Here is a 20,817-nt window from a genome sequence, read left to right on the forward strand (position 1 = left end):
TCTTGAATGGTGATGTTCAAGTTGAGGTTTTGAAGAAAAGTAGGGCCTCAAAGAGCCAGAAGTGAGGAGGTAGTGCCTTCCGGACATGGAGAACTTTTGCAAAAGCACAGAGATGAGAGATCAAGTATAGTGCATACAAAGCAACAAGAATGCTACATTGCCTTAATTATATAGTGTATGAAGGGGTCCAATGGAAAATAAAAAGCTTGAAAAGTAAGTTAGGGTCAGATAGTGAAGGCTTTAAAATCCCAGAAGGTTTGTATTTAATCCCAGAGAAAATAAGGAGTCATTCGAGGTTATTGAGTAAGGAAGTGACATAGTCAGTTTTATATTTTATAAAAGTTATTTTTTTTTCAGCTTTGTGGAAAATAAATTAAAGAGAAGAGAGTCCTGGGGTGGCTAGGTGGCACAGTGAGCGTAACACCAGCCCTGAATCAGGAGGACCTGAGTTCAAATCTGGCCTCAGACACTTAACACTTACTAGCCATATGACCTTGGGCAAGTCATTTAACCCAAATTGGCCTCAACAGAGAGAGAGAGAGAGAGAGAGAGAGAGAGAGAGAGAGAGAGAGAGAAGAGAGTCCTGAGGAAAGGAGGCCAGACAAAAGGGTATTTCAGTACTCCAGGGGAGAAGTGATGAGGCCCTGAAACAGTGTGGTGACTTTTTCTGCTCATCTCATTTGTAACCTATACATGGTGATAACCATTACAGAGAGTGAGTTTGTTGGGTTCTTTTTTTGTTTATTTATTTGTTTTGTATGTTTTTATAATTTTGTTTAGTTGTTTGCTTGAAATTCAAAGTTTCAGGTTGTCTGGGATTCTAAAAATCTCTGAGTAAAATTACTTATTCATACTTCTTATGAAATTGAAAATTCTGCATTCATATTTGTAGTGTGATTTCTCAGATTTAGACCTATGCTTTATATAGGTATGGTACTGCAAGATCATGGATATTGGGTCAGGGTTTTCCCCCCTTGTTACAAAATGAAAATGGACAATTTTTTTTAGCAGATACTGGAATATGGCAACAGTATGATAACAAGTCAATGCTGATTCCTGCTTATAGATATGATCATCTTTTATCTGGAAATGAAGAAAATATCTCTTAGCAACAAAAGATTTTAAATAATCATTTTGGTGATAGCATGACCTTGAATTTACTACCTTGTCAAAATTTCCTGTGTTCAAGCATGGTGGTTTTGCTTTGTTTTGAAATCCTAAAAGTCTTTTAGGAATCAGTTTTTTTTTTTGGTGTTTTTTAAATACATACTAATTAAGAATTTAACATAGTACTTTGAGAAATTTTTAAGTCACTTGTTTATATCAAATTAACCTCATATTAGCAGTTAGAATGATCTTTATCTACTGGTTTTGAAAGGAAATAAATCAGTGGATTTGGGGTTTTAGTATAGGAACTTGATTCAAGGATATATTTCTCAACTAAACTAGACTTGCTCATTTCATGGAACTCTTTGCTATATATATATATATATATATATATATATATATTTTTTTTTTTTTTTTTAAGTGATCGGGGTTAAGTAACTTGCTCAAGGTTACACGGCCAGTTATTTCCAGGTGGGTGCTAAGTGTCTGAGCCCGGATTTGATCCCCAGGTCATCCTAACACTGGAGCCGGTGCTCTTACTCGCTGAGCCACTTAGCCACCCCTACTTTCCCATATGTTTACATAATTTCCTGCACAGGACTCACTCAACACACTGAGACCTCTCCACATATTTCCCTGACATCAGAAGGATGTCAATGGATTGTCATTCATTTGTCCATTCATTCAAATTTAGTTATTAAGTACATACTGTGTGCAAGGCAAAATGCAAGTTGGTGGAAATAGACAAAAAGATGAAATATTTTCCACCTTTAAGGAGCTTACATTATATATAAGGTGAGGGGATTAAATACAGATAACTAAATGTCAAGAATTGAGGGGAGGATACTAGAAATTAGGGTGGTTGGTTATTTCCAAAGTATGTAACCAGCATCATGGACGTTGCTTTTCACTGATAATCAGAATCCTGCCTATTGACTTTGGATTCTGATAAATGAGCTTTGACCTTATCTTGACCAAAATCAAGCTTTCACATCACTTTTTAGTCACGTCCAAACCATTTCCCCTGTTTACTAGGCAGTCTTTCACTCCTCCTAGTGGAGCTTGGACTTCTGCCCCTGGGACTTTAAGCTATAATTGGTGAACTTTTACCTCATTTTACCTGGAACCAGGATGCCACTGTAATTCCTGGCCATTTCCAATCATGTTGACATATTTACACCTTCCCTGTCTCCCTCCATTTCTAATTCCTGTTTATATGTTGTTTTCCCCTGTAGAATAAAAGCTTCTTGAGGAGCTTTGCTTATATTATATCCCCAGCACTCAGCTAGAACATAGTACATGAATAAGAAATCATTTTTCATTCATTCATTCAACATAAGCCTCCTGCAGAAAGTGGTACTGAACCAACACTTTGGGAAGCTAGGGATCACACAAAGTGGAGACAAGGACATGTATGGAAGACAGCCTCTCAGAAGGAATGTGGGTGGGAGGAGAGTCGTGTGCAGATTACAAAAAGACCCATTTGCTAGAATTTAGAATGCATTAGGAGAGAAATATGGAGTAACCCTGGAAAGGACTTTAAATATTTTCTCTACTGTTTAAACTTTTTCGTCAATATGAGAAATGTCTGTGTTGTTTTCTTTTTTTTCTGAAAGGAAACCCACTTAAAAACCTAAATGAAGACAAAAAATTTAATTATTTGGACTGCTACAGAGCCTCTCTTCTGGGATTGAAGCTGATTTTTAAATATTCTCTCTCTCTCTCTCTCTCTCTCTCTCTCTCTCTCTCTCTCTCTCTCTCTCTCTCTCTCTCTCTCTCTGTCTCTTTCCCCTCCCCTTGGGGATTTGGGAAATCAATGAAAGATCTGACTTTTTCTTCAAACTATTAAAGTAAATCCTATAAAAAAGATCTGTTCTTATTGAAGCTAATTGGTATTGCTTCACACATTAAGAGGCAATGATAGTGGTTCAAACCTTGTGTCTTACTTCCTTTTTCATTTTCTGTACTTAACCTAGTTATAAAGAGCAAGAAATGGTTTATAATAGCCATTACTATTCGTAAAGATTCATTAATATGAAGCAATAACCAAATATTATTTTTTTTCTACCAGGTCTCTGTCCTGAGATGACAACAGGATGTTCCTTGGAGAGAGGTATGTTAACTAATAACACATTTTAAAATATACCTTTAATACCTTCATGAAGAATGAAATGGAAAGTCTTTGGGGGTAATAATCATGCAATATTAATCATATGACAATAGGAGACAAGGAAATGAAATTAACCACATAAAATTTATTTTGTCTCAGATATCTTTGATATCAAGATTTACCATTGAAACTGAAAAATATTTTTGTTAGTTATTCTGAATATCAAATATTTACCAGGAAAAATGTACTCTGGCTTCTTTTTCTTGGCTGATATACAATCTACTCAAGGGTTATATTCCCAGGTATCACTGGTACTTTTGAAAGTTACCTGTGACACTCTCTGTTCAGGAATCAATACTGAGTAGTAGAAGTGTGTGTGTGTGTGTGTGTGTGTGTGTGTGTGTGTAGAGACAGAGAGGAAGAGAGATAGATAGATAGATAGAGAGAGAGGGGGGGGAGAGAGAGACAGACATCAGTGTTCCTAGTAGTTAAATAAAATAAAAATAAAATATTTTGTGGGAAATATATTTGTTATGTTTGCATAGAATATCACACTAAAAAGCAATTGGGAAAGTGAGAAAAAGGAAGCATCTGATTAGAATTCAGATTGAATTTAGCAAGTTGATATTGATATAAAGGACAGTGAAAGAGAATGGGTTTCAGTAGGAAAGTGCAGACAGTGTAAGGAAAGAATGACTGTAGGAAATTAGTGGGAAATGATATAGACTATCAGCTGTATGTTCTCCAAATATAAGGTGTTTTCTAAAGAAACAATCATGATCTAAGATGCATAATCATTAGGAACATTAAATGCTAGGGGGGAAATCAAAAGAAAGCTATGAAGATGATTAAAGGATTGGAAAATAGGGTCTGTGAGGAAAAGGTGAAGGAACTGGGATTATTTATAGCCTATAGATGAAAAAGTTGAAGGGTAACTTAATAATGATCTTTGGTTGGATGAAGGGTGATTAGACATCTGTAGTCTTGCTCCACTGAGGAAATAACAGGGAAATGGATTACATGAGTATGTGAAGGATTTAGGTTAGATATGGGAAGGATTTTAAACCTACAGTGCGTTATTGAAGAGGGCTTTAGGCTTTCCTTCCTTATAGGCTTTTAAAATGGAATATATACCTGAATGTCTTGGTATAACATTCTCTGAATGTACACCAGACTAGCTATTCTTGTACATTCCCTGCAAACCACTTAAGTCTGATTTTTATCAAAGACAATGCATTCTTTGATTTTAAATAATTTCACATTGAATAGATATATATGAGGAAATTGTAGAGATTTAAAAGAGGTATGTGGGTTAAATGTTTTCAGTAATTTATGCCTTTATTGTTTTATACAAATCTGCTTCTTTAATAAAATAAATATAGCTTACATATACTTTGGCATATTAAATACAGCCCCCAACTTCAATATTACAAGCACAGTAATCCGACACAGAAAGCCACAAGTCTGGCAACATGTCTATGTGTGTGAGTATATGTAGTCTATATGTATATAAAGGGCAGTATTTCATGGTGGATAGAATATGGGCCTTGGAGTCAGAAAGTTATATGCTCAAGTCCTGACCATAACACTTGTGACCCAGGATAACTTGGGCTTTTAAGACATCAGGTTACTTTTGCAGTTTGCCCTTATTTACTGGTTTTATTTTCTTTCTTCCTGTGGTTACTGGTAGGAAACATTTCACATGGACTATGTATAAGCAGAATCAAGGGAAAGCAGGGTAGGAGATAAACTTTATAACTGCTGTACTTGGTGAAGTGTATACTAATAGTAAATCCCTATGTGATTCTCAAAAAATAGTCATAACAATAATACAAATAAACAATAATAACAATAATTAGCATTTATATAGTATTTATTATATACCAGGCACTATGCTAACTGCCTAACAATTATTTTCTCATTTGATCCTCACAACAATCCTGAGAGATAAATGATATTGTTTATCCCCCTTTTAGAGATGAGGAAACTGAGGCAAACAGAGATTAGGTGACTTGTCTTCCTGACGCTAGGCCTGGCACTCTAATCAGTGAGTTACCTAACTTCTCCAATAAGTTTCAGGAAGCCAAATCCCTAATGCTTCTCTATGTGAGCCCTGGCTACCCTTTCCCCAAAGCATGCTCCCCTTTCCTAGGCCAGGACCTACTACTTGTTTATTTTCCATTTTTCCTACTATCTCCTGTGAGTGTATGAATTTTATGATGGACTTTACCCCATCCTCTATCATTAAGCCTCTTAACTTCCTCTACTCAACTACCTTTCCTTACTTCCAATGTGTAGATTTCTAGTTGTTCATCTCAGAAATTGGTGAAAAACTATTGTAATTTACATAGACTATCCCAGAAGGATTAAAAATAGTACCTACCTCCCAAGGCTGGGTGTTTTGTTTTTTTTTTTGCTTTTTGGAGGGCAATTGTCGTTAAGTGACTTGCCCAAGGTCACATGGCTACTTTTGGTGGTAAGTGTCTAAGGCCGGATTTGAACTCACGTCCTCCTGACTCCAGGGGCAGTGCTCTATTCACTGCATCAACTAGCAGCCGCAGTTTCCCAAGGCTATTGTGAGGATCTAGTAAGATAAATATAAAAAACTTATATGCCTGACATAAAGTAAGTGCTATATGTCATCATGATTATTATTTTTTAATGACACAGCAATTAAAATACTTGCCATATTATTTATTTTCCCTCATTATGGGCATAAAATGGTTTACAATAATTTTTCCATGCATTTGCTTTGTTCTTAATTTTTTGGTATTTGGTATGGTTATGATTTTGCAAATTCAGGCATGAGATTGTATATGTACAAAATTTACCTATTTATAACATGAAGTAATACACACATATCACATACTTATATCACTGTTCACCTTTTTTTTTCCTTGCAAGCACTTCAGGTATGCTAGCACTTTTATTTCTAAGCATCCTGTTGAAGTACACACAAATTAGTATGATTTATCACACTTTTGCTGAGCGATTGAATCACTGAGTTAGTCATTAGAACAGGGTTACAGAATAAATGATTAAGTCAGTGCAAGCCTTCAGTCTCCAGATTTTCATTCAGCACTGATTTTTTTGTTTGATTTGACAACAGACTTATTTTGTAATTTCTATGATTTCTCAGATGATATTACCTCACTGCCCCCCGAAATTATTTAGAATTTATATTTACATTTGAACATGTTTTCTCCCCAGTAGAATGTAAATTCCTTGAGGACAGCATGTGTTTTATTTTGTTTTGTTTCTTTAGCACTTAGCACAATGCCTAATACTTAATGGTAGTTAACAAAGCTAAATATGCTATCTCATTTAATCTTCATAAAAATTCTGTGAGGTAGATGAATAATATGTCCTATTTTACAGGTAAAGAAATAGAGGCTGAGAGAGGCTAAATTATTTTTGCCCAATGATAACTAGTCATAAGACTCTCTAACAAAAGATTGGAAGGCAGATTTTCCTAACTCCAAATCCTCTGCTTTATGTACTACCCCATGCTGCCTCCCACATAGCATGTAGTAGATAGTAATATACTAGGTCTGGAAAATTGCAGAAGCCACAAACTGGACTAAAGGTACCTGAATATCTTTGTTAATTCAGAGTTTATTTAAAGCACTTCTATGTTTTTATTGGTGTATATGGGATAGAATTTGTATAAATTCCCAATTTAAAAAAAAACATGATAATTAAAAAATTCAACTTTCATATTTTGATAAAGTTCAAAGTATGTTAATAATTTCATGTTTATTATTTTTGGCTCTAAAATGGTCTGATTTTTGTAAATGCTTATTAAAAGTAGGATATTTTTGTTGATACTATGATAGTTGTTAAATTTGTTTTTGTCTACTATTATATCATGAATTTTTCACCTCCCTGAGGCTTTACTTCCTTTCCTTTTACTTGCCTTATGATCACTGTGTTTTTGTACTGCTTCCTAATGCCACAGAATATTTTAATCTCTATCAACCTGCATGAACCTGCTCAATAAACAGAATCACACATCTCAATTTTGCTACAAAGGCCAAGGAAAATCCACTAAGCCAATTACTTGGAAACAGGACCCCTCAGCATTTGGTACAAGCTCTGTTTGTTTACTTGTAGTTATTATCTAATGAAGGCACCTAGGTGGCACAGTGGATAGAGTGCCAGGCCTAGAATCAGAAAGAATGGAATTCAAGTCCAGCCTTGGACACTCACTAGTTGTGTGACCTTGAGAAAGTCATTTAACCCCGTTTGCCTCTGTTCCTCATCTGTAAAATGAGCTAGAGAAGGAAATGGTAAGTCCCTCCAGTATCTTTGCTGAGAAAATCCCCAATGTGGTCTTAAAGTATAAGTCATGACTAAACAAAAGATGTTAATAAGCGCTAATTGAGCAATCTATTAGCTATACCTTTCCTGGTAAACTTTTATTCAGACCAGTGAGATAATCTTCATTTTGGAGAGGGTAAGATTAGCCTTCATAGAAATGGGCTCTGAAAGTATTAGACCTCATCCAATATTAGACCTTATCTGGATGCAGAAGACAACTCTAAAGCTACCCACTTATGTTGAAAAATGTCTCTACTTCCATTTGAACAGTATTTCCAAATTAAGTGACAATTTAAGTGGACTATGCATAGCCTTCACATGGAGACCCCTATCCTTGAAGACTGATCTTCATACTTCCTCATTCCAAAATGAATGCTAACTCTTGAAAATATCTAGCCCAAGAAAATACTAGGATTTGCCCTTCCTAAAACTTTGCTACCTAATTCTGTAGCCATGTTGTAGCAAGGGAAAGACAAATATCATGCTGTTAGAAAAATGTAAAGACAGACAAACACAAGAAAGCCATCACTTTTTAAATGGTAAAACTGAGCCAAAGCCACAATCCCTCCCCAGGTTGGGCTTGTGTGATGTAGCCTGAAGGTTATTTTTGCAGCCAAGCAAAAAGCCCAGCAAATATAATGGAAACACTGACAGACACTTAACTATACCAGCACTAGCGGGTAGAGTCATAATTCACTTCATAATACAAATTGATATGTTGTCCAGAGGGGTCCCTGTATTTGTATTATTGAGTGTCTCATGAACAGTTCTGGTTCTGGGCTATAGACCCAGGAAATGAAGCTAAATGGTGCTCTCTGGAATGATTTCTGAATCGGCCACCCTCAATTATGATTGGGGATATCCTCAGGGTAGGCAACAATGGAAATTTACTATAAAGACCTGAAATATAAAATGATACATACACCAAAGTCAAGGGGGAAGGGGGAAAAACATAAAGAAACAAACTTTATTTCTATTTAAAGTGTAAGTCTTTCTTCCCATGGGGCCAAACAACTTAAAAGCAGAACATCAGTGGAGGTGAATGAGGGCAATGTGCTTTTAAGTGTGGAGCCTTGTTGAACTCAGAGCAAGGACACTCTGCATTTGTAAAATCACATGGAAGCTGAAGTTCAGCTACTCCAGTGATCTTGCTGGCCCAGCCTTCCTAAGTGCTTTATAATATAATGCAAATGACTTACATCAATGATCATTGCCTTTCCGAATATCAATTTTGTCTCTAATGACTTGTCCTAGAAAGGTCATGTCAGAGCCTATTCAGAATGTCCTTTTAAACAACTGAAGGAATTTGGGGTATACGCTCACAGTGTTAAGTGTTGCATAACATTTTGCTGTACTCTTCACCCTTGCCCTCGATTAAAAAAGGTTATAGTGTCATTCACATCTTTAGAGGCAAATTCCCATTTTGCATGCTATTTTCCCCACTTGCAAACAATCCTTTCTCAGAGCCATTATACAAGAAGCTCAGATCCTGCCTTAAAATCAATGTAGCAGAATGAAAACAAGACAAAATTAAGAATCAGGAGTTCTGGTCTCTGAACCCAGAAAAACTGCTAATTGACCCAAGTGTCCTTGAGTATTAAGTTGCCTTCTCTGGGCCTCAGTTTCCTCACTTGTAAAATGAGAGGACTAGAACAGATCATTTTTGAGGTCCTTTGTGAAGCTCCATCATACCATTTAAGCCTAAAAATGAAAGAATTGTTGTTTAAATGCTGAGGATTACTGTAGCATTTTGGAATAGCATGGGCAAGATACTTGGGAGCAATTTCCTCTCAATTACTGATGAGAATAGGACTAGAGACAATATGGATAATTAAAATTCACATTTCATCCAAAGACCTCAATATATTTAATTGTTCCACCTCCTCCTCCTCTACCAGGCCATTTACTGGAGAGCCAAATAATGAACAAAAACTGGTTTTGTTTCATCTCTGTTTATAATTCTACCACCCTCCCACTCCCTTCCTCCCCCCCCCCCCGTAAAAGTGTTGTGGAATGTGAATTTTCAAAATATAGAAAAGAGAAAGACAAATAAGATACATTTCAACCAGATAATTCTCCCCTCTCAATCTCTACTATGCCCTCCCCTCAACATTCACCTACATTCATATTCTGATTTTTTAACTAGTGAAGATATGATTTTGCTAACCAAAATGATAAAACTATGTAGAGTAAGTGAGTGATTTGGTTAGGTCAGTTCCTCAGTTGGGGAGAGGATTTATAGAACCATCATAGTTCTGGAAGGGCCTTTAGAGACCATATACACTAATCCCTTCATTTTACAGTTGAGGAGAGACCTAGAGAGATTAAGTGATTTGCTCAAGGTTACAACAGCAATTGATAACTCCTTCTACCATACCACACAGAGCTGTCAGCCATATCAACAGCCCGGCTCCTAAGATGAAAACACCCTAGTCAGATGAGACCCAAGGAGAATAAGACTTGGACCAGATAAGGTTTATGATAAATCCAATTGAATTCAACAAATATTTATGAAATACCTACTGTGCAAAGAATATTGGTAGGTATCAGGAGAGATAGAAATTTTAGGTGATGTATGGTCCCTCTGTTCATTCATGGGGGTAATGAGACACATCCTATTCTACCTATTAAGTGCACTAGAAAATTACAAAATGAAATGTTAACTGAAGTCCAAACAGAATTAGGGAACTGTTTTAAAGGATGAATAGGAACTTTATGGGAAAAGATGAGGAAATAAGACATATCTACTATTTTGAAAAAAAAAACAGGGTAAATAAAGGAATAGAAGTGGAAAATCACACAGGACACTTTTTTTTGGGGGGGGGGAAGGGTGCAGACCATAGAGCCATGAATAGACATATGAGCAAACGATTGAGATTAATACTATTGAACTCAAATTCAAATATCAGAAGACAGTTTTAAGAACATATTATATGCAAAGCACAATTGTGAACTATTCTATATCCCTTTCCCTTATGAAATTCAAAATCTAGTAATTTTACAATGAAACAAAATAGAATTGGTATATAATGATAGGAACAAAAGACCATGGAAAATCTGATCAAGGAGAGATAATTTCTGACTAGGTACAAGAGAAGGCTTCACAGATGAGATTGCACTTAGAGTAAGACTTGAAAAATAGATAAGTTATTAATTTTATAAGATACAAGGAGAAAACACTCCAAACTTTGGCACCTTCATGTGCAGAGGCACAGTGGTGGTAACAGTCCAGTTATTGTTCCCATCTTCTCACACATTTTTTTTCTTTCATAAGTATTTCATAGTTTAAAACAGATGACTCCACCTTAAAAAAATACATCACTGTACTTCAATAAATATATTGCGAGTTGATGCATTTACAGTTTTGCTCCACATGAGAACCCTGTCAAATTATAATTTATAATTGACTGTTAAATCAACATGAGAAATTATGGTGTCAAACTGAAAAGTAAAAGTAGGTGCATAGAATATTACCATGTTTTAGCGCTTTTAAGATCAATGAAAATAAAATAAGAAAGTAGTAAGGAATATAACATCTGTAGCAGAAGTGGGACTTAATGCTGGAAAATGGAGGGTAGGGACATGAATGAAAGGATTTACAGTGTGGACTTTAATGGGGAGCCAGTGAAGGCTTTTGAACAGATCTGTTTATAATAATGATAATGTCTTGGTAATTGCTTCATGGATTGGAGTAGACAGAGAATAGAGGAAGAGAAATCGTTAAGGAAACTAACAGTAGTGCAAAATTCTGCATTAACGAATGCTAGCGTCTCATCCTTCCTAAGAGTATGGAGAATTATAGATCTAAATGCAGTCACTGAGTCAAATTCCAGTTCATCTTCCTTGAAAAGAAAGAAATGGGTAAAACTTGGGTTTAGGATTCTGTCATCTAGAACTGGAAGATCATTTCTGGAGTAATTAGGAGTAAGTGAGAGGTAAAAGCTTATTTTAGACTCCTGTAAGGACTGAACCCTGAAATCCAGAGAGAAGTATGGATCCTATTATGCCTTTTCCCCTATAAAGTGTCTAGGCATGCTTTCCTCTTTGCCCCGACAAAATGATTGTTTCACAATGCTTAAGACACCACTAATTTCAGATGCATATGTGTTTATAAATTATGTTCTTTTGAAAATGCAAAGGTCTCCTTAATACCACATGCACTCCTATTTGTAGACATTCACACTTTAATGTGACACAGTTTAGATAAATAATTTCCCTTCTAATTTCTAGCTAGGGAGAAGCAATTTTGGATTATTAGAAAGCACTAGGAGAAAGGACAGGCTAGGGTATTGTGATATAGTGGGTACATTGGAAAAGTCACAGTCAAACATGGAAGAAATGGAAAACTGGGAGGTGGGGTGGAAAATGCATCAAGAAACAGGAAAAAAAGACGGGCATGTGAGAAAAGGCAAAAAGAGTCCACTTACTCTTACCCCTTAAAATCATGAAGCAATGCTCTTCTCTTTGGAAAATGGGCTTTGCAAGGGAAACTCCACCAATCTCATTGCTTTGCCCTGAAGATCTTGAAATAGCAGGCAAGGGGCAATGAAGGGGTCATTGGCAGGAGCTTACCTTATTTCACAATGCTCCTTGTCACATAATCTGCATTCTAGACAAAATGGTCAAGACAATAATTTTTCTTTGAGTTAGACCTACTTCCTTTCCATTCTGCACTCTCAAAATGTAATCTCCACACCAGTAATGGATTCCCTCCTCTTCTCCCATAAGTTGAATTCAGTCTTCTTTTTCCTTCACATTCAAGCAAGACATGAACTTCTATCTGAAGCCTTCCTTGACCCTCCCAAATGAAAGTATTTGATTTTTAGAGTGCTTTCTTTAAACTTGTTCTTGCCTCTTCTTCAATGTCATTTTATACAATCACCCATTAATTGTATGCTTACTTTGATATTTTTACCCTTCTTTGCATCTCCAGCACTTAGGTTAACACGATGCCCAGTACATTATAATAAATGCTTATTGAATGTTTAGCTATCACATATATCTAAGTAAACTATAAACCCTTTTAGGAAGGGACTTTTTCATTTTTTATCTCTATATCTTCATACCTTATCGCAAAGCAGTACCTTGAAGAAATAAACTAACTGAATACTTGAGCCAACTTCTCCATGATCATCATATGAGTCTCCTTCCAGCTAAAGATTCTGGTTTTGTGATGCTAGTTGGTAAATCTACCTTTTCTACATGATTCTCTGGATAAAGTTCATTTCTCCCACTCTTCCCTGATGGGCTGGTTCAGTGGAGAAATAGACAAGGACTCTTGAGGTAATCTAGGAATACCTGCTAGCCACAAACAAACTAAATATCAATAATTTGTAGGGTATATGCTCTAAGTAAACATTATCTCAACTCCATCCCCTTGCTCTACAACAACTGGAAGTTGAACTTGTGATTTAGTAGTCATAAGTGTAGACCAAATTTAGCAAGCCTGTTATCTTGCTTTCTAGTTAAATTATTGGCTTGCTGTTCCCTATGAAATATTATCAGCAACATTATATTTGTAAAGCATTTTTAATTTTTCCAATAAAATTGAGAGAGAGTATAATTACATTAATTAAATTAAACATCTAAATAATTATGCTTTGATTACAAACTGGTAAGGCACTGGAGATAGGAAGAAAAGGATTGACATACTGGTCAACTATCCACGTACATGTAATTTTTACTTAGCATTGGATAGCAAATCAGGAATGCTAGAGTTAACATTTTTTATGAGTTAACTTTTTAAAAATCCATTCATCCAGACAAAGTTAATTTTTCAAAACTATTATCAATTAAAATACTCATTCCCCAATACCCACAGCTACATGCTGTGCATGTAGTTTCAAATTCATTAGTCAACACTTAAACACCCTTTATTAGTTCGTACAGGCACTGGGAAAAGATTTCCAGTTCTTAGTAGTGAACTAAGCTGAATTTATCTGTTTTCCTGAGTAGCCAAATAGCTAACCTTGGGGAGCAATAGTATTATTAATGCTAGAAGAGTTAATGCTAGATTGTGTAGTGGATGGAGTACTGGTCTTTAGTGATATAAGCTGAATTCATCTAATTTCTAGAAAAAATAGATAGCTAACCTTGGAGAACAATAATAATATCAATGGTGAATGTGTTAGATTTAGACAGCTAGGTGGTACAGTAGTGAGATCACTGGAGTAAAGAGATTTTCAGACTTAGTAGTGACCTACAGTGAATTTATTTAACTTCCTATGTAACAAGATAGCTAACCTTGCAAAGAAATGGTAGTATTGCAAAATAAGTTAAATTTAAGCAGCTAGGTCATGCAAAGAAAAGATCACTAGACCTGGGAGAAGGAAGACCATAGTTGAAATTGAGGCTTAGTTGCTTACTAGCTGCATGACTCTGAACAAGTAACAATTTCTGTCTCAGTTTTCTCATCATTAAAATCAGAATACTACCTAGCCCCGTTTCCCCAGGATTATTGTTACAGTAAAATGAGAGTGTATTTGTAAAATACTTTGCCAGCCTTGATATGCTATACTTGACGTTCCTACTCTGAGGATTGATTGTCATAATAATTTTGAGGTTTTGCCATTTCTAAAGAATTTTCAAACTCTCTATGTGAAGCCTAAATCTGTTATTATTTATTGATGATTTTTTTCCAGAACACAAATTCCATTTCTCCATACCTTTGACTAAGATGGAAAAAGAAAGGAAGAAAGGAAGGAAGGGAGGGAGGAAGGGAGGAAGGAAGGAAGATGAAAAGAAAGAAATCGAGAAGGGTAGCCATTTGATAAATGATACTACATGTACAAGGAATTTGACTTGTTCTAATTGGTCTCAGGCATTAGAATTACAAACCACTGGAGGAAGCTCCAGAGAGAGCTGTTTGATTTGATATAGAGGAAAGTCTTCCTAATAATTAGAATTGTAGGTAGGATGGACTGATTCAGAAGGTAATGAGATCTTCACCACTAGCAATCTTTAAATGGAGACTAAGTGACTGGTCATTATCATCAGTGTGAAGTGGATTCCTCTTTACCATGTGGGGCCTGTAAATGACCATTTTGGAGGTCATTCCAACTGTAAAATTCCAACTATCTGTGATTCATGTTGATGAAAAGAAGAAGCATGGTATCTTTTTCATTCTTTGAGGTAATCTTTGAAGAATTCAAGTCCTTTTTAAAGTTCCTTTTGAAAATAAACAATTTTCATTCTGATCCATAAGCTTTCATTCTTCTAAAAGATTATGATATTTTGGGAAGTATGTACATGATAACATATGTAAATTGCTTTACAATTGTCACTTTGTCAGTAAGAGTAATTTATACAGTCTACTTTTAATTTAAATAATTTGATCTAGAAAAAATATTTTCAAATTATTTATTTATTTATTATAATTATATTTTTTTGTATGATAGCACCCAAATGTCTGAGGTAGACTTATTTCAGTCATAAACAGTGATAAGTATCTGGAAGAAAGAGATACATTGAGGGAAATGAACTATCAACCCACCACTAATCTCAACAACTTGGTCAACATTTCAGACACAACTGCCTTCCAAAGTGATTTAATTTGACTTATTAAATGAAGAAAAAAATAAGATCTAACCTCACATTTCTATGCATTTCACGATATAAATGGAGCCATCGAAGATCTGCAGGTAGGTCCTGAATGAGTGGGAATACAAAATCCCCCAAAATGTTCCTATTATTTGAATTTTCACTGTATATTTTCATTGAGTTGGAACCAATCACCATGTTTTATATAATGATAACATCTAACGGTGCAGTCACTTTAGGAATTCATTGTTAGTACCAATTGAGACTTAGGTGTACATCACAAGGGCTCTCTTTTCTATAGCACTTTGTTTCTAAAGTACTCTTTTAACTATGCTTATGTGAGTTAAATAGTCCAAATATTATCATGCCTATGGAGCCTCATGGTCTAATGCATAGAAATCCAGTCTTAAGGTCAAGAAGTTTAAGGTCAAGGGTTTAGTTCTTGTCTCTGAAGTATGCTAGTTGAGTAATCTTGGGACAATCATCTGACATCTCAGTATCCTAAATAACCCAAAAAAACTCCAAATTTCAAAGCAATTGCCAATATGCATTGGTGGAACAGAGTTCTTGATAGGGGATTCTCTATACCCAAGTTGTCAAACATGAGGTTGCAGTTGCTGGTCTCTTGCAGCCCACAATACTCCTCTGTGCAACCTGGATCAGATTAAAATAAATTAATGAAATTAATTTTAAAAATCAATATTTGCTACATCTAGGGTGGGGTGAAAAAAAAGAAAAAAAATTACATGATAATTTTATTATATATTAAAAAGAAGAGCAAGTTGTACATAATCAATTTGCAGTTTCATGCAAAATCATCTTTTTTGTATTCTGTATTATGGAAATGCTTGTTTTATTTCTTAATTTGAAAATTAAATAAATAAAATTAAAAATAAAAAATGCAATATTATATTTTTAACTAAGTCAATTTGTAGTCCCCAAGGATTGTTATATATGGATCAGTGGACTCCTTTATATATGAGTTTGATATCACTGGCCTAGACTAAAAAATTCATATAGACAAAAATGTCACAAAATTAGATATTATAAGAAAACCCAAGGGGTAAAAAGATTGTGTGACTCTCCTAGATTCACCTGGCTAAAAATCATATAAGCAAGACTCAATTCCACAGTTTGTGACTCCACATGCAGTGTTCCTTTAGCTTCAGAACTGGATGCAAAGTATGATGTAATGAAAACCTTAATTGGTGGAACCAGTATTATGATGAGGCTATTTATTACCTGGGTCTCCTGGAGAAAGCAAACTACTGAATTAGTCTATATTGAGCTATATGCCAACTGGATGGGACAGATGGAGATACTTATTTCACCAACAATCTCTGTTCCCTGTTGGAGTTACCAGTTGAATATGAAATCCAATTCAATATGTTAGCTTTGGGGATGATGTGAAACCTGAATACTTCAAAGACAGATTCACTCTCCATTGTATCTCCCATATTACCCACACCAGGAGCTAACATGAAAGACCCTGAATGATCTAGTTCCTCCCCACATTTTCAGAATTATTTCACTTCACATGGCTTCATTTAGGAACAAATTTTGGAAGATAGTTTTTGAACCTTAGAGACCAAGTTCAATGCCCCTCATTTTACCAGTGAGGAAATTGTGGCTCAGACAGACTATGTGACTTGTATAAGTTTGTACAGCTAGTAAATGACTCAGGAGGCCTCACACTCAAGTTTTTCAGAAGAAATATTGAGCACTCTATCCATGGCACAACAAACTGATCCTTAGTTTTGTTCTGTCATTTCTCTTTTGCAATCATTAATCCATTCAGGCAAGTTCTCAAAACTGAAATTTTCTTCCTCATTATCATTTCCTCTTCTTTCAAAACTTCATTTATGTATCACTGCACTTCAAGAAGTCTTCCCAGATCCTCCCACGTGATGATGTTTTCACCTTCATCTAGCCAATTTACTACCATTTTGGAATTCCTACTATAGGAGAGGCACTATGGTAAGTGATGGGGTACAAAGAAGGGCAAAAAATGCAAAAACAAAACAGTCACTGATCTCAAAGAGCTGATTGTCTAATGGAAGAGAAAATGTGAAAACGATTATTTTCAAACAAGATGTATCCAGGATAAATTGGAGATAATCCTTAGAGGAAAGGCACTAGCATTAAGGGGGCTCAGCAAAGGCTTCTTATAGGAGGCAAACTTTTAGCTAGTATTTGAAGGAAGCCAGGGAGGACAGGAAACTGAGGAGGGAGACAGTTCCACACAGGGGGTACAACCACTGAAAATGTAAAATCAGGAGATAAATTTTCTTGTGTGCAGAACAGAAAGTCTGTTGGTGTCATTACATCAAAATGTACCTTAGGGGACAGTAGTGAGTAAGGTAATAGAACATTGAAATTGTTGGAGTGGGGCAAATTATGAAGTTCTATGAATGCTAAATGAAGTTTTTATATTTGATCTTGGAGGGTATAGGGAGCTACTGGAGTTTATTGAATGGGGATAGGGGTCTGATCAGACCTGCACTTTAGGAAGAGTAATTTGACAGCTAAGAGGAGGATGGATTGGAGTGCCAAAAGACTTGAGGCAGGAAAGCCGACCAGCAAACTCCTGCAGTAGGCCAGATAAGAGGTGATGATGGCCCATACCAGGATAATGTTGGTGTCAGAGGAGAGAGAAGGTGTTGACATTTTTCAAATTTTACTTTCCAGAGTACTTTGTCCAGATCTTTTACTATCTCACATAATACTTGTATGTATAAATATACATGTATGTATATATATAATTTATATTTTTTTTATTTATACCCACATACTCTTATACATACATACATACATACACACACAGTATTCTCTTTACTGGCATGTAAGTTCATCTAACAAAGGGGCTATATTGTTTTTCATTTCATTTTCTCCAACACCTTGGCATGTGAAGGGCTTAATATTTTTTTGTTGTTGTTTGTAGGCACTGTCTACATAACTTTCAGTTAAATTCTTTTTGCTAAAGTGTCTAGATTTTGTTTCTCATTTTTTATGCACCCATATGTGTTGTTAATCACTTTGTATAACATTCTATCCACCTCACTCCTTAGCTCTTTCTCTATTAGGATATAATTAGCATAGAAAGTGAGTCCCAAATTACTTTCTGGTTTTATCCCCATTATGACTAATGAGGAGCTGACAAGTGAAGCTTAGGAGGCTGGATCACATTTCATTCTATCCAGGTGGTTACTACCCCAATGTGACTGTATTTCTAGGGTTAGCTATGGCAGAAATAAGGACATTTTTGAAAAATCATCTTTTCAGTTTCATAGCATGTCTAAATTTCCTATCTCTGTTGAGGAGTAGGGGGAGAGCGCTGTTGTTGTTTTAATCTAGCAAGGGCAAGAGATTCATGGAATCAACCTCGTCTTATTGACTGTTCTACCCCTGTGTTGAAAATGGCATCCAAAAATTATCACATCAGGAGCCACTAAAGAAAAAAGTAGGTTTGTATAGAACATTTAAAAACCTTTTAAAAATGTTTTCCTGCTTCATCTCCTGCCATTCTAGTTTCCTTGGATTTCAGCTAACTGAAATCCATTTGTGCCCCATTTGCTTATTCAGTAATCATCTGTTTTTGCTGTGGCTTTGCACACAAAAAAAAAATGTTAGTGGTTTCTATCTGTATACCTCTTTCCTCAAACAACCACAGTTAATCTATACATCATGTAGAAATAATATCAATACCTAATTCCAGGGGAAGAAAAGATGCTGTTCTCTCTTTCTAAATCATACTCAGATTTTAAAATAGGTAAATTAACATTTCAATTTTAACAGTTTAACATTCTGGTACAGCAAGAGGGGAAGGAACAGATTAATTCAAGTATCACAGACACAATTGCTACAGCATCTAGGTATATTTATAGGCATGTATATGTATATTTGGCTGCAGTAGTAGCTATGTTCCTGAATGCCACATACATTAAAATAGTATGGGACCTTGAATTTCATCAGTGTAGATAGTTGCCAGTAATGAACTCCTTCTTCCTTCTACCAATACAGATAAGAGCCTTCTCTTCAATAAGCAGTCTTAGAGATTGGTCTGGGGCCAAGAGCCAATATGTTTCACAGGTAGAAATTGGATTTAAGTCATTCTGACTCTGAAGTGGTTTTCTTCTACTGTTCCCTTCCTCTTCTAATGCAAATAAACATACATAAACAAACAAACATATGTACACACATCCAAATATGCATATATTCATCAGCAACTATGATTTACTGGCATGAGAATGTGTGGTGGTTTTAAACTGGTGTCTAAAAGTGGTCAGTTTGTAAGGTTTATTTGTTGATTTTGTTTGCCCACAAATCAAGAAGGCTCGATCTTTCTAAAGTATCCTTGGGCCTCTGAGGGGAGTGAGTGCACACAGATTGTTCAGCTGCTGCTTCCTTAGCAATGGGGAGATTTGCTGTATCTCCCAAGATTATTTGAGGAAATTTTTGTAAATCTTAAATTTCCCCTCCTGTTCACACTGACCACATTTTGTGTCATAGTAGATGATCTTAGCATCCTTCAGCCAAAACTTGATCTCACATAAGAACCAGTTTGGCATTGAACCTCTTTGACTTTACCTATGCCTATGCTTATGGGCAAATGATATGTTGCCACCTATCTTTGAAGTCTTTTCATATTGAAAAGGACTTTCAAATAGGGATAAACTCAGATTTATGGTTCAAAACATCAATTTCACGAGTACATGGTGAGGAAAGCTAGACAAGCCATATATCCAAAACATTTGTGAATTTTAGCATGTCAAAAATTCATGTCAAGAGATCAAAGACATAGATCTGACTCAGATTACAGCATAATATAAAATAACACATCATAAATGCATGAGACATGCAATTTGATTGCTGTGTGAAGTTTGAGCATCAGAGTAGTTGCTGATTGGCAGGAATAAGGGACAGGAGTAGATGACATTTGGTTTGATCTTTAAAGGTAGAGTGGGGCAGACAACCAGTAGATGAAAGGAGTTAAGAGATGGAGAAGGCAACTGAAGAAAGGGTAAGTATGAGCAAAGGAATGGAGTTGTAAAAATAATGAAGAATGACGATGATCTAGTTTGACTACACAGGGCTTCATAAACGTTTTCCACTCCACATTTCAGCAGAGTTTCTTGGTGTTGCATGGTCTGAGGGACATGCACATTGAAAAGTGTGCATGCTTTGTGTTCAGAAGCAAGCCTGAAGTAAAGTTATATGATGCAACACGGGCAAGAGATGACAGAAACACTTCAGATTCATCAAATTTTGGGTTTTCAATTAATTTTTGGTTGTTGCACATTCATAAACCTTCTGTTGCGAGTTTGTTTTTTTTTGGCAACCCTCATATGAGTCATGACCCACAGTTTAAGATGTACTGGACTGGAGTATAGGGTTGTATGGATGGTAGTGATATGAAAGAAAACTGGGAAGACAGAGTGAGGCTAGAATGTGGATGGTTATAAAACCCATGAAAAGGAGTATAAACTTTACTCATTAGAAAATGGGGAGGTACTAAACAGTTTTGAGCAAAGGAGTGACATGACAAGTAGTATATCAAAGAGGTGAGATTTACAGTGGGATACAATGTAAAGGGAGACAGATGGGAGTGCTAAGAACGTGTACCTAGGTAGTTCAAAAGTTCGCCAAGGGAAACTTGTGCTAGTGATAATGGGACAGAAGAGATGCTGATTTTAAAGCTATTGTGCAAAAAAGAAAAGAAAAGAAAAGAAAGAAACCAACAG

At 35.7% G+C, this 20,817-nt stretch overlaps 1 protein-coding gene across 14 annotated transcripts in view; it reads left to right on the forward strand.

The window, feature by feature from the left end:
- The window catches only part of PTPRD (protein tyrosine phosphatase receptor type D), a 2,782,277-nt gene that overhangs the window by 1,061,242 nt on the left and 1,700,218 nt on the right, over positions 1-20,817 (forward strand). For all 14 annotated transcript variants that reach the window (XM_069090737.1, XM_069090735.1, XM_069090734.1 and 11 more), the window contains exon 6: positions 3,179-3,220. The gene's annotated coding sequence lies outside the window, so the exon portion shown is untranslated. The remainder of the gene's footprint in view (positions 1-3,178; positions 3,221-20,817) is intronic.

Source organism: Petaurus breviceps, unplaced genomic scaffold, assembly GCF_028583685.1.
Source record: "Petaurus breviceps papuanus isolate PSGF00001 unplaced genomic scaffold, PetGlider_PUasm1.0 187, whole genome shotgun sequence".
Classification (NCBI taxonomy): Eukaryota; Metazoa; Chordata; class Mammalia; order Diprotodontia; family Petauridae; genus Petaurus; species Petaurus breviceps.